Here is a 12,709-nt window from a genome sequence, read left to right on the forward strand (position 1 = left end):
TGTCCATCTGCCTCTCGTTGTCAATGTTATCAAAGAATTACTCAAACTAAACAGGCTTTATGACCACTTCATGGTTTTATTGACCCACATGCTGTTCTCCATTTGCATGCACAAGAACAGATGGTGTTCAAACATTAACAGCAGTATATCATAACTCTTGGTTCCCTCTGTAATGCAGATTTTGATCCAAGGTCAGAGTAAGAGAAAGATTTCACTAAGCTCATTGTTTAGAGAATTGTGATTGTAAAACAAGTGTGTATACAGGTATATGAGAGTTGTCGAGTTGTTCTTTTATTTGCTTAGTCTTAGTTTTAAGGATTTAGTCATAACATGTTATTACTGGCAGTCCACAGGGTCTTAATAAGTATTAAAAGTTGATCAATCAAATTAGCAAAAAATAGGAATTTATAAAGTCTCGCATACAAGACTATAAGATCTTAAATTTTGGGACTATTTTCAATTTCTAATCAAAAGAAGATGTGAGTTAGTCTTTCTCCTTTTGATTTTTAGATTTACTTTCAATCACATGTGACTGCTGGAACTTAGTCAAGTTTTTTATTTATAGCACATCAGCTGCAATAATAAATGCCTCAAAAATCTGAATTAAAAAGTAATTTAAATATATTTGATATCTGGAAAAATATATGCTGTTATATTGTTTAGTTTTAACTGTGGTGCAAAACTTGTAAATAGGCACCCCTAGACTGTGGTTCAGCAACTTTAGTTTGTTTAAGTAAACACCAGACCTTCTATTAATACCCTAGAAAAGGCCCCTCCCCAAACGGTTGCCACAAAGATGGAAGCATAGCAATGTCCAAAATGTCTTGGTCTGCTGAAGCATTAAGATTGACCTTCAATGGAGATTGGACTTGTTGATGTGAGGCTTGTATGCAGCTGCTCAGCCATGGAAACTCATTCAAGTCCCAACTGCAGTTTTTCTGTTTACGTTAATGCCAGTGGAAGTTCAGAACTATTCAGCTATGGAATTGAGAAGCCCCTCGCTGCATTGTGCAATAGGGGGTGGTGCCCAACGCGGAGCTCATATATATCCTTTTTTCTTTCTTTTTTTTTTTTTAACAAATAATTTCCATTCAGGATTAATTTTGTAGCATACAGTTTACTTCCTGTTTCTTGAAAGCAGACGTGATGATGTTGATCTGTGGGCGATGATGACGTAGACCAAACGTCTGATTGGACAACAGCTTGAAAGTGGGTGGTGTCCAACGCTCAACAGTGGGCTGTGTCAAACGCTAGTTGAGCACCTCCCACTACTAAATATTGCACTGAGGGCTATTAGATGGAATCAGCAGAGCATTAGTGACTTTTACGCACCGTGTGTCTTAGCAGTTGTTGACCTCACTCTGTGGTTTATATTGTTTTCCACTTTGTGGCTGAGTAGCTGTTGTTCCTAAACGCTTCCACTTTCCACACAAATGTTTACAGATGGATATTGCATGGATAGGTTCTTGATTTTATACACCTCACAGTTGACTCACAGCTGGCATCCGTCACAGTACTATGGTTGAAGTCACTGAGCTCTTCAGATCGACCCACTTAGTATCACAAATGTTTGTAAATGGAGACTTCATGACTACCTGCTTAACACCTTTATATAGCCATATATATCTATCAGGCCCATGCACTGACCATTAATGAGACATGTGCTTACAGTTAAAAGGGGTGCACTGAACTACAAAACAACAAAAAGTGAATGGTAGATAAGTCAAATTATGAAAAATTGAAAAGTTTTAATGTAGGTCATAAGATATCATTTAAGTGGTCATTAATCCTTGACATTAAAATGTAGATATTTGGAGGAATCCTGTTTCTTCCTTTTTGCTGACATTAACATGATTAAAATCATGCATGAATGATGCATACTGTGAATGGGACTGCATAAATTTAACACTCTGGGATGTGATTGGTAAAGGATAAAACACACAAAATATGCAGCGCTTAGACCACAAGGTGCTACACACATGTGATGGTATGAAATTCCTTTTCCACAGATTTTGCTCTTTTGGGTTAATCCAGAGTCTGTGCTTTGTAACATTTTCTGTATCATTATTTCTACTTTTATCACTTTATAAAGTAAGTTAACAATATATTTTTTTCACCACAGCTGAGTTTGACCATCAGAGTTTGACCAGAGTGCAGCAGGGTGGAGTGCCTCAGCTTGGATCTCTCCCCCTCTACCTCCACTCTCTCCTTGTATTTGGTCCTTTTTTCCCATTTATTCCTTCCTTTGTCTCCATCAGGAGAAAAGAAGAAAAGCTGCTGTGATAAGTGAGTTCTCATTCAAAGCTCCAAAATAGTAACAAGGTTGGTGCTCATGCGTCATTTCAGTTAAATGAACTCCATTATGCTTTAAGTGCATTAAGCCATTTAAAATAATTGCTGTCCTTCAGACATATATGTCAACCTGACTTTGATATCTGCACTCAGACCCTCTTCCTTTCCTCTGTCTCCTTACATTTTGTTCTTTTTTTTCCCATTTATTCCTTCCTTTGTCTCCAAGCAGGAGAAAAGCAGAAAAGCTGCTGTGATAAGTGAGTTCTCATTTGAAGCTCCAGAATAGTCACAAGGTTGGAGTTCATGCGTCAGTGCAGTTAAATGCACTACATTGTGGTTTAGGTGGCCATTTAAAATAGTTGTTCTTCATACACATCAAAATGACATGACCTTGTTTTGCCATTGGAGCCACATTAAGGAAACTTTTCTGCTTCTGTTTAACCCATTTAATTAAGAGCTTAAATCGTTTTCTCATGGGTGTGAGGAGGCAGGAGGGCGTAAGACGTTAGAGTTGAGATCTGTTTTGGGTTGGACATGCTGCAAGCACCTAGCAATGCAGTCTCCATCTGCAAACATTTGTGTGGAAAGTGAAAGCATTTAGGGACTGTAGCAACTCCGCCACAAAGCAGAAGATCACGACAAATCACAGGGCAGTGTCATTGACTGCTAAGGTGCATGGTGAGAAAAAGTCACTAACACTCTGCTAATTCCATAGCTGACTAGTTCTGAACTTCCCCTGGCACTTCTGTAAGCACAAAAACTGTGCAGCAGGAATTTCATGGAATGGGTCTCCATGGCTGAGCTGCTGCATGCAAGCCTCACATCAGCAAGTCTGATGCCAAGCTTCTCTGTTCGACAGTCAGATGGGCAAGTCTTTGTTTGCTGGGAGAACAGTACCTGCCTGACTGCACTGTGAAGTTTGGTGGAGGAGGGATAAAGGTATGGGGCCATTTTTTAGGGTTTTGTCCAGGCCCTTTATCTCCAGTGAAGGCTAATCTTAGTGCTTCAGCATACCAAGACATTTCAGACGATGCTATGCTTCCAATTTTGTGGCAATAGTTTTGGGAAGGTCTTTTTCTATTCCAACACAACTGTGCCCCAAGCAAGGACTATAAAGACATGGTTTGATGAGTTCAGTGTGGAAGAGCTCGACTGGCTCGCTCAGAGCCTTGATCTCAACCTCGTTGAGCACTTTTGGGATGAACTGGAATGGGGACTGTGAGCCAGGCCCTCTCATCCAACATCAGCACCTGACCTCATGAATCCTCTACAGAATGAGTGGGCACAAATTCCCAAAGAAACACTGTTGGAGTAATGGTGGCTGAATATTTTTGTTCATATATTGAAGCTACCCCAACTGAACATGGATGCTTCTTTTTCTCAGGAGTTAATATTCATCTCATTGTCTCTTTCTAAATGTAACTGGACTCTCCAAAGACTTTTTGATTCCCATAAATGGGTTCAAAGAAGATTGTTCATACTGTTTTTTAAATTTTAAATAGGACATGTTTATGCTTCAGTCATTCAGTTTTTACCTACGCTGGCCACAATTTATTTCTACGAGATAAATAGCTTGGCAGTGATTGAATATTTTATAGGGTAGATAATAATGTCATGCTTGTGTCAAATTGTTATATTTAGTAATGTGAGATGTGAGCACAAAGCAAATCTGTCAGCCTGTCATCTCTTCTTTCACATGTGACGATGTAAGAGGCTCAGTCTGTCAATCCACTGTGGCTCAGCAGTCATTTTGTCTCCATGTGTTATACTCCATGTGATTCCAAATGCATCTTTAAAAAGCAATCTTCAGCATACTGACAGCCTAGTGATAATGTCCTCCTGCCCCATGTACCAAGGCTATTGTCAAAGTTACCAACCTGTGTTTAGGTTTAGCCTATTCCTTTCTTTGTAATTCCCCACTCTTTCTCCCAAGCTTCTTATTCCATCCACTCTCTTATCTATGATAAAGACCTACATCAGTCTTATAAAAAAGCAGCCCCTCACTTTCCCTCCTGTTTTCCACTCTATCAGTGAAAGCAGGATGTGACATGACCCTTTAAAGACAACTATTCAAAGCCTGTGCAACAATCTCTCCATAAATTCAGTCATACTTGTTGTGTTGTAAGGAATACTTATGAATCTGCCACAGTGCCATGTCTAATTTGATTTGAAAAGCCTTGCAGATTTAAAATGTGCCATTTCTTACTGTGAAGCTTCACAATGATAAGAAAGAAACAGACGGTTTGCAGAGAGGCTCTTTTCTTAATGTGATAAAAAATTTCCGACTTAATATCTGGGTCACTTTATTTCTAAAAATACTGTTTTAAGCAGAAACAAAGCAGACTCTGTTCTAAGGATCACACTGTAGGGATTCATTTAATTAACTTGCATGAAGTTTTATTTTGATATAAAATAAAAATATATATATTTTCGGTTTGTATAAATCAACATTTTATGTAATTGAATAACTTGTCCTTTAAATATGGAAATCTCTCACTTTAGGCTACTTACAGTAAAATACAACAGTTTTTCTCAGTCTTCTTTTGTACTGAGCTGAAGCTGAGATGTTCTCCCATGGCAGATACTGACATATTAAGGCTCATTTATGTTCTACATGTATACAAAAACAGATCGGTGAGTTTTAACCCTAACAACTGCCATTGCTCTCATACCAACATACCTCTGAGAAACTCATCAACTAGAGGTTGCAGATTCTCACAGAGCTACTTTGAAGCAGCTCTCTGTCTGTCTCATAGACTTTAGAGAGAACAGTCCATCCTCCGCCCAGCTGTTCTCTTGTAGTTGTCTGTCTTTGTGCCCAGGTGAGCTTGCATCATTGATATGTTTGTATCTTTTTTCACAGCTGTCAATTTTCTTGGATATTTCCTCAAAAAACATGCCTTTTTTTTTCCAAATGATTAATCATTGTTGCATTTTAGTCTGAGTTGAACTGTTGGCTGCATGGTGCAACATCCCCCCACGATTGGCTGTGGTGTAACGTTTGGTCTGTGTCCGTAAGCTTGGTGTGACTGAACGAGAAATGAAGTATGCCACTGAAGCCCTGCTTGAGTTGTACCTAGGTGTAATTTTTATGCCTAGGATATATGGGCACAAGTCTAAAAAGTCGGATTAATAGGTCGTTTTGCCAAGCAGTCTGGTTCAGTTCGGTATGGCACAGCAAGCACTTTGTTGCATTTCCATATATCAAAAGTTGAAAAGGGTCCCAAAAAACTGACCCATACAAATTCATCACAGGGCCATAGTGTCAGTAGGTGTGATGTAAGCCTGATATGCTCTTTACTGCAAGGCTAACATTACAAGTTTACGCCAGACAGGAAGACGGTGGCTATTAACTGAAGCTGCAGCGGCCTCTAGTGACAGGAGGTTCATTACTGTTTAAAGAGCATTAAAGACCAGGATTTCAAGCCTGTGTTTAGAAAAATGATGGGTAATTCGTTTAACCAACTCATAAATCCTGTGCCGGCTAATTTGAGAAACGAAAATAACCGTTTTAGCGATTAACCACATCCCTACCCATCCCGACTTTTTTGGCACCCTTTCATAGGGATACCAATCTTACCAATCTGTCCCAAAAAGGTAGAGCTACACACAATACAATAAAGGTTTACATTGACATAAAACAGGAGAAAAACAGACTAATACCTGCTTAAATTGTGTATATTTGTGGATAATTGTGGTTTATCTGGACCTGATTTTAAGCACACGAAGCAGAGCCTGAAGGCACACATCAGTCTAGTTTGTCCGCGATGGATGTGAAACCAAATCAATGTAGAAGCTTTGTGAAAACAAATATTTGGATCAGTTGATTCCCCATAATGTAGCTGGTTTTTCATCTACTCTTTACTTTATGTAACCTGTGAAAACATCGCTCTGTGGTTGTTGAACTATTTTAAACCAAGATCAACACACCCAGGATTTCTTTCCTAATCTAGTTTGATTTTAAAGGGATACATCAACATTTTGGCAAGTTCACCCATTGCCATAATTCCTGTAGTCTTAGTAATAGGTTCCTTACCTTCAGTTGTCGGTGCAAGCTATTTTTAGATCGGCGCTGCCAAGTTCGGACCTGCTGTGCCAACTCAATGTAAGCAGACGGTATTCCGGCTTTCCCTCATCAAACTCATTAAATACACAATCCAACAACTCCAAAACGCTCTCATGGACAAGTTGTGACCTGCACATTCACCACACTATGAAATAATCATGGAACATTACAAGATGGAGATGTTTTAAAGCTAAATGCAAAGCCGGAACTACACTCCAGACATGGCTGCTGAACTGTGTCTCTTCGCCCAGTGGTTTACTCAAGAAATAGTTCAGAGTATTTGTTTCATGTGTCGTAATGTTACATAATTATACGTTATTATTTCATATTATTTTCACACTAGTTAAACCTTTAAATTATTTTCAGTGTCACAAATTCTCATTGTACAGCTCTAAACTTTATTTTGTACCATTATGACTCAAAATGTTTCTCAGAACAGGGCCAACGGTTGCAAGACTTAAAAGCTGAACACAGTAACAGCACATCTTTTTTAAAGAATGATAAAAAACACATTAAAGATACAATATGTGAAATTTTTGTACTAAAATGTCAGCATTTATTTTAAAAAAGATTTTTTCTATGTTATACACTCACCAGCTACTGTATTAGATACACCTTGCTAGTACCAGGTTGGACCCCCTTTAGCCTTCAGAACTACCTTAACTCTTCGTGGCATAGGTTCAACAAGGTGTTGGAAACAATCCTCAGAGTTTTTGGTCCAAATTGACATAATAGCATCACGTAGTTGCTGCAGATTTGTTGACTGCACATCCATGATGCAAATCTCTTGTTCCAACATCATCCCAAAGATGCTCTATTAGAGTGAGATCTGGTGACATCATGGAAGCTGGAGGCAAAAGAAAGCCAGAATGGAGGCAACACAAATAGCAAAACAGTGTTCTCCATGTAGGAGCCTTAAATGTGGTCATGCTGTTAATTTCGTGTCAAGGTGTTTCAGATCTTTTAATCTGTTAATTTTGCAGCTTTTTGATCAAATTATTACTTTTATAGTATGTTAATACAACATGGCTGTGTGTCATATTGTAAGTCTAAGCACAAATCAGTACTCTCCTGTCCTGGGGCGACAGGTTGTGGGAGTTTTGTGCACATAACGAGCCTGTTATGGCCATTAGACACTTAAAATGATATCCAAAAATGCGCTGAAGAGAAGTTGTCACAAAGGAGTTCAGCTGGTGCCTCTGGCCATCTGTCAATGTCCAGGCCTAACTAGAGTTTAGTAAGACCAGAAGGATCAAAGAACTGTGACTTTCGTCCACATGCTTAGATACTGGGAACGCCACACCGCCTTGCTCAGTGCACCCATTGTGAATGTGCAAGGCGGTGTGTTATGCTGCCAAGGGAGGTGAAGTGCTCTACAACCTCCACACTCTCACTGTTCACAGACACAGATTCAGTGGCAGCCTTCAAGGCATCCCAAAATGCCTGGATCTTATCTTTTACTCTTTTATTCTTTCGTCTCAGGAGACATGCATTCCCAACGCTTCAGCTTTCTCACTCAGCAAGTTAAGAGTCCCCACAGAACATCTATAGCAGTGATGCTCAACATGTGGCTCTTGAGCCACATGTGGCTCTTTTATGATGATTTGTGGCTCTTTTATGTCTCAATCTGAAATATTATTCCCCCAGAAACTCTTTTAAAAAAGGAAACTTTGACCTCAGAAATTCTCCATTGCAAGTCACTTTAATCAGCTTGTTACCAACAATTATACAGTAGGCTTTAATTGTCAACCTTTATTTTTTTGTCTGTATATTTCCATTGCCCGTATTTGCACATTTTTGCCCTGTTTCCCCCTTTTTTGCCACTTTTAATCAATTTTTCTGCTTTTAGCTCATTTTTGACACTTCTATCTTGCTTTTTGCTATTTGCATTTTTTTTTGGCCCTATTTGGCCATTTTTGCCCATTTAAGCTGCCTTTTGCCATTATATGCTACTTTTTGACATTTTACCGCTGTGTGCTGATTTTCTTGCCCACTTGATCCACTTTTCACTAATTTTTTGACATGTTTTTGCTGCTTTTTGACCATTTATATCACCTATAACTAATTTTCTTGTCACTTCTCATCTATTTTTGCCACTTTGTGCACTTTTTTTCTCTTTTTCTCCCCATATTTGCCAATTTTAACCCAGTTTTTGCCATTTTATTCCTACTTTCCCCTTTTCACCAATTTTTGCCACTTTTTGACCATGTTTACAACCTTTAACTTATTTTTAACCCATTTTAACCCATTTTAGCCACTTTTCACCACTTAGATTGTGGCTCTTGCAAAGGTATTTTCAGTAATTTGGCTTTTGGTTGGGCAAGGGTTGAGTAACACTGATCTATAGTCTTTGCAAGGATCATAGCATCATCAGCGAAGTCTCCTTGGAGCAGAGTATTTGTAATGAAAATATAAGCAAGTGTTGTAGATACAGTAACGGCTACATTATACCAGACAGAGTGCTCTGTGTCTAAAGCTGCTGAGAAAGGTGCACACTGTTAGTGTTGCTATACTGCATTTAGGGGCTGGGGTTTACCACAAATCAAAGCAAAGGACAAGCTCATTAATCACCTTCTCCATGTTTTCTATGAATAGCATTTAGCTCACTCTGCTGGGTGAATACAAGGGGAAAATACAGATTTAAGGCACTCTTAATGAAGTCTGACTCCTACAGTTCCCTTTTATGTTTATTAATATAGATCCCCACTGAGATACAGTTCAGTGTATTCCTGTGAAAGATGACAGCTCTGCAATGTATATCTCTCATGTCTTATTTCAGCTCTACAGTACTGCAGGCTGAAGCTCTGCCAGGTTTTGAAGTCTCGATCAAAGCCCGAGGACACCACAGCACTATAGAGGTGTTTCTTTTTAACAATGTATTCACATCAGGCTGCTGCAGCTTCATTTTCTCATGCTGTGCATAAACCTGCTGCTCTGGATTCATAAACCAGAAACAGCAGGTCACCCAGAGGGTTAGTTGGAGTTTGCAGTTGCTTTCTTCTGTGGTTGTAATAAAGGTGTTTATTTTTTTTTATTAGAATCAAACTCTGGTTTATTGTCAAGCAATGTTTGAATACACGCTTTATCCTGGTAGTTTTGGTGCAGACAAAAGAAGAAGAACAATAAAAAGAATCAAGAAGTATGACAGTTATTGAAGTTTAGAGGAAGGGATTTTAATACTTTGGTACTCTCTTATTACAGATCATCTAAACAAATAGATGGCCCACAGTGTTTTTATGGTGTGCTCCTCATCAGCACCCCAAACTCTGGCTCTGTAATTGTATTCAAATACATGTACTTTAAATGTGTAGTTGCCCCCTTTTTGCTGCTATAACAGTCTCCAATCTTCTTGGAAGGCCTTACACAAGATTTTGTGTTTCTGTGGGAATTTGTGACCATTCATCCTTAGAGCATTTATGAGCTCAGGCACTGATGTTGGACCAGAAGGCCTGGCTCGCAATTTCTGTTCCAGTTCATCCCAAAGGTGTTTGCGGGCCAGTCAAGTTCTTCCACATCAAAGCCATCAAGCCATGTCTTCATAAGAACCCTCTGAAGCTTCTATTTCCCCATTCGGCTAAATGCTCATTTAAATTTCGTTAAACCGGCCAGTCTAAAGAGGAGAAAATCCTTAGAAGACAGTGAGATTCCTCACAGGGTCATTGTGTCAGCAGGTGTGATGCTAGACTGCTGCAGTCTCTGCAGCCTGTCTAACTTTAGCAGCTAGCTCCACCAGCCTTCATTCCTCTTTGCAGATTAATGTCATGCTTTGATACATGGCCTCTTTTCACTTTGGTTGAATAGTTATACGTGAGTTCAACCCTCGACAGCCTACTCACAACTTTATTTCCATTTACTACTTAAAAAAATCTCTTAAAATGCGTTGTTCCTACTACACACTAACTGCTAAGCTTGTCATGTTTATGCCTGGTGAATTGTCTTTGGAAAGCTCAGACAGGAAGGCAGCGACCATTAACCGAAGCTACAGTGGCCTCTGGTGGTGGGAGGTTCATTACAGTCTAAAAGAGCATTATAGACTGGGATTTCAAGCCCTGTTTATAAAAAATTGAGGTAATTAGTAGTGTTGTACTCAAGATCACACTATCCGAGACCAAGACCTTCCCGATACCAGAGTGCACCAAGACCAAGACAAGAACAAGATTTTTGGGGGTCAAAACCAAGTCAAGACCAAGACCAAGATCATCAAAAATCAATCTAAAAAACCATGACAAGGTTGAACAGTTAAAGAGCATTCTCTCTTCGATTCTAGTTTTCTTTTTAATAAATTTGACAGATAAAAACAAGGTGTCTGCAGCTCTTTCGTAGCACAACATGCAAAAATCTAAAATTTTTTGTTCAACTAACTTCTTGTAAAAAATAAATCCTTGTTTGTATTTAAAAGCCACTGATAAGTCTGTAATTATTTTAAATATCTGAAAATGAGATATTTATCTAGATAAAATAAGTGTTAAGAGGTTTTTCTCTCTAGAAATAAGATGGACTGATGTATGAGTTTTTTGCAGGTGAAGCTATTTGTTGTTTTAGCAAGGGCCTCTCCTTATTATCACATTAATGAAGTTGAAGAATAGCAGATCAGTGCTGGTATCAACAGGTCTTTATGGAAAATCCCGAGTCGAGCAAGTCTGAGACCAAGACAAAACCTAGTAAAAATGCTCTTGAGACCGAGACAAGATCAAGACATTCAAAATGTGGTCTTGAGACAGGTCTCAAGACCAAGACTGTTCTCAAGTACTACAATGCTAGTAATTAGTTTAACCGACTCGTAACTCTTGTCCCAGCTAATTTGATTCAACAGTTTAACAGAGTAACGTACATTATTTATTTGCTCTGAATGTCTTAGTATGCTAAAGCAACCCAGAAAAACAGTCCCATACATTATCCCTTTTCCACCAAACTTCACAGTTGGCACAGGGCAGTCAGCATCCAGACTCGCCCATCTGACTAAAGGCATTTGTAGAAGGCAGCAAATCAAAAAAACCATTCCCATTGTTCCAGTTAAATATGAAGCTACAGCCTTCAGATAGTAGATGGATGGATGGATGGATGGATGGATGGATGGATGTGCAGACTACTTAAGCACTGTGACAGATCCACAGCTGAGGAAATGTTTGACTATGTACAGACTCAGTCACCACAACCTCGCCATTGACCAAGATGGATGAACAACCAACAGAAACTTTCATTTCTACTGGGTGAAGATCATCACTGTACAAATGTTGCAGGCAGCACATTACGTGAGCGGTTGTGACTGAAGAAGATCATCGATCTCCACACCACCACTGTGGAATGGACTTTGTACATATGCATGTATTTTCTTTTTATTTATTTATTTTTTTTAATAGAAATTGGTAAGTGCTTTGGCAAAGGAACCAATTGATTTCCATGCCAATAAAGGTATGATAGCAGCATAGTAAAAACACAACAAAATTTTGTTTGCTAGCCTCCACTGTAGCAACAAACAATATCAGTAAATAAATTAATAGTTAAAAATGTTAAAAACCCTTTTCAGTGAGTTAGGTTATCTTAGCATTTAGACTGAAAATGAGGAAACAGATTACTTTTTTTTTTCTGTCTTAAGGTAACAAATAGACAACCAGGGGTGTTCAGAACCCCCCTTCATGATGATATTACAGAAAGTCCTTGCACACAGCACCCTTATCAAAGACCCCACGTCTACCCTTTTTTGTGCCGATCTAAGGAGTGAAGAGGCAGAGCAGGGCAAGCAGAAGATGGAAGAGTGGCTCTTTTGTATTTATGTTTTTGGCAGTAATGATCTCTTAAATCTGAGCTACTTTAAACCATTTGGTTCCTACGCCTTTCAATACTGAGATTCAGGATCACACTGACAGTAGCTCAACAATTATTAATACATCATTGCTATAATAATTCTCCTCCTCCTCCTCTCTCCTTCTTTTAGCTAAGTGGGATTATTCATTTGGCTTGAGCACAAGGGTTTAAAAATACTTGAAGGCATAACCTTTTTATAGGAGGATTGTAAGGCCTTGTTTTTAATCTGTTGATTTGCAGACTCATGCACATTTTTGTGCAAAAATGTAAATATTCAAAACATCCAAACCTGTATCTGTAAAATCTATTCTAACAGATTTATCCTTGTTGTTTTGCATAATTTGGCTGTTTATATGCAGGCTTGGCTTTGAATATCCTAATGCAATACTCAAGAAAAAAAGCTTTTTGTTTTATTTAAATGCACACGTGCTAGATGACCCTGCATCTTAATGGTAATTTCCCTCTGAGTTGCATCGTGCCAGATTAAAAAAAGAAACTAAGACAGATGCAGGGAGAGGAAATAAAAAAAAAACATAAGTGGTCATT

The sequence above is a fragment of the Cheilinus undulatus genome, linkage group 10, assembly GCF_018320785.1.
Source record: "Cheilinus undulatus linkage group 10, ASM1832078v1, whole genome shotgun sequence".
NCBI lineage: Eukaryota > Metazoa > Chordata > Actinopteri > Labriformes > Labridae > Cheilinus > Cheilinus undulatus.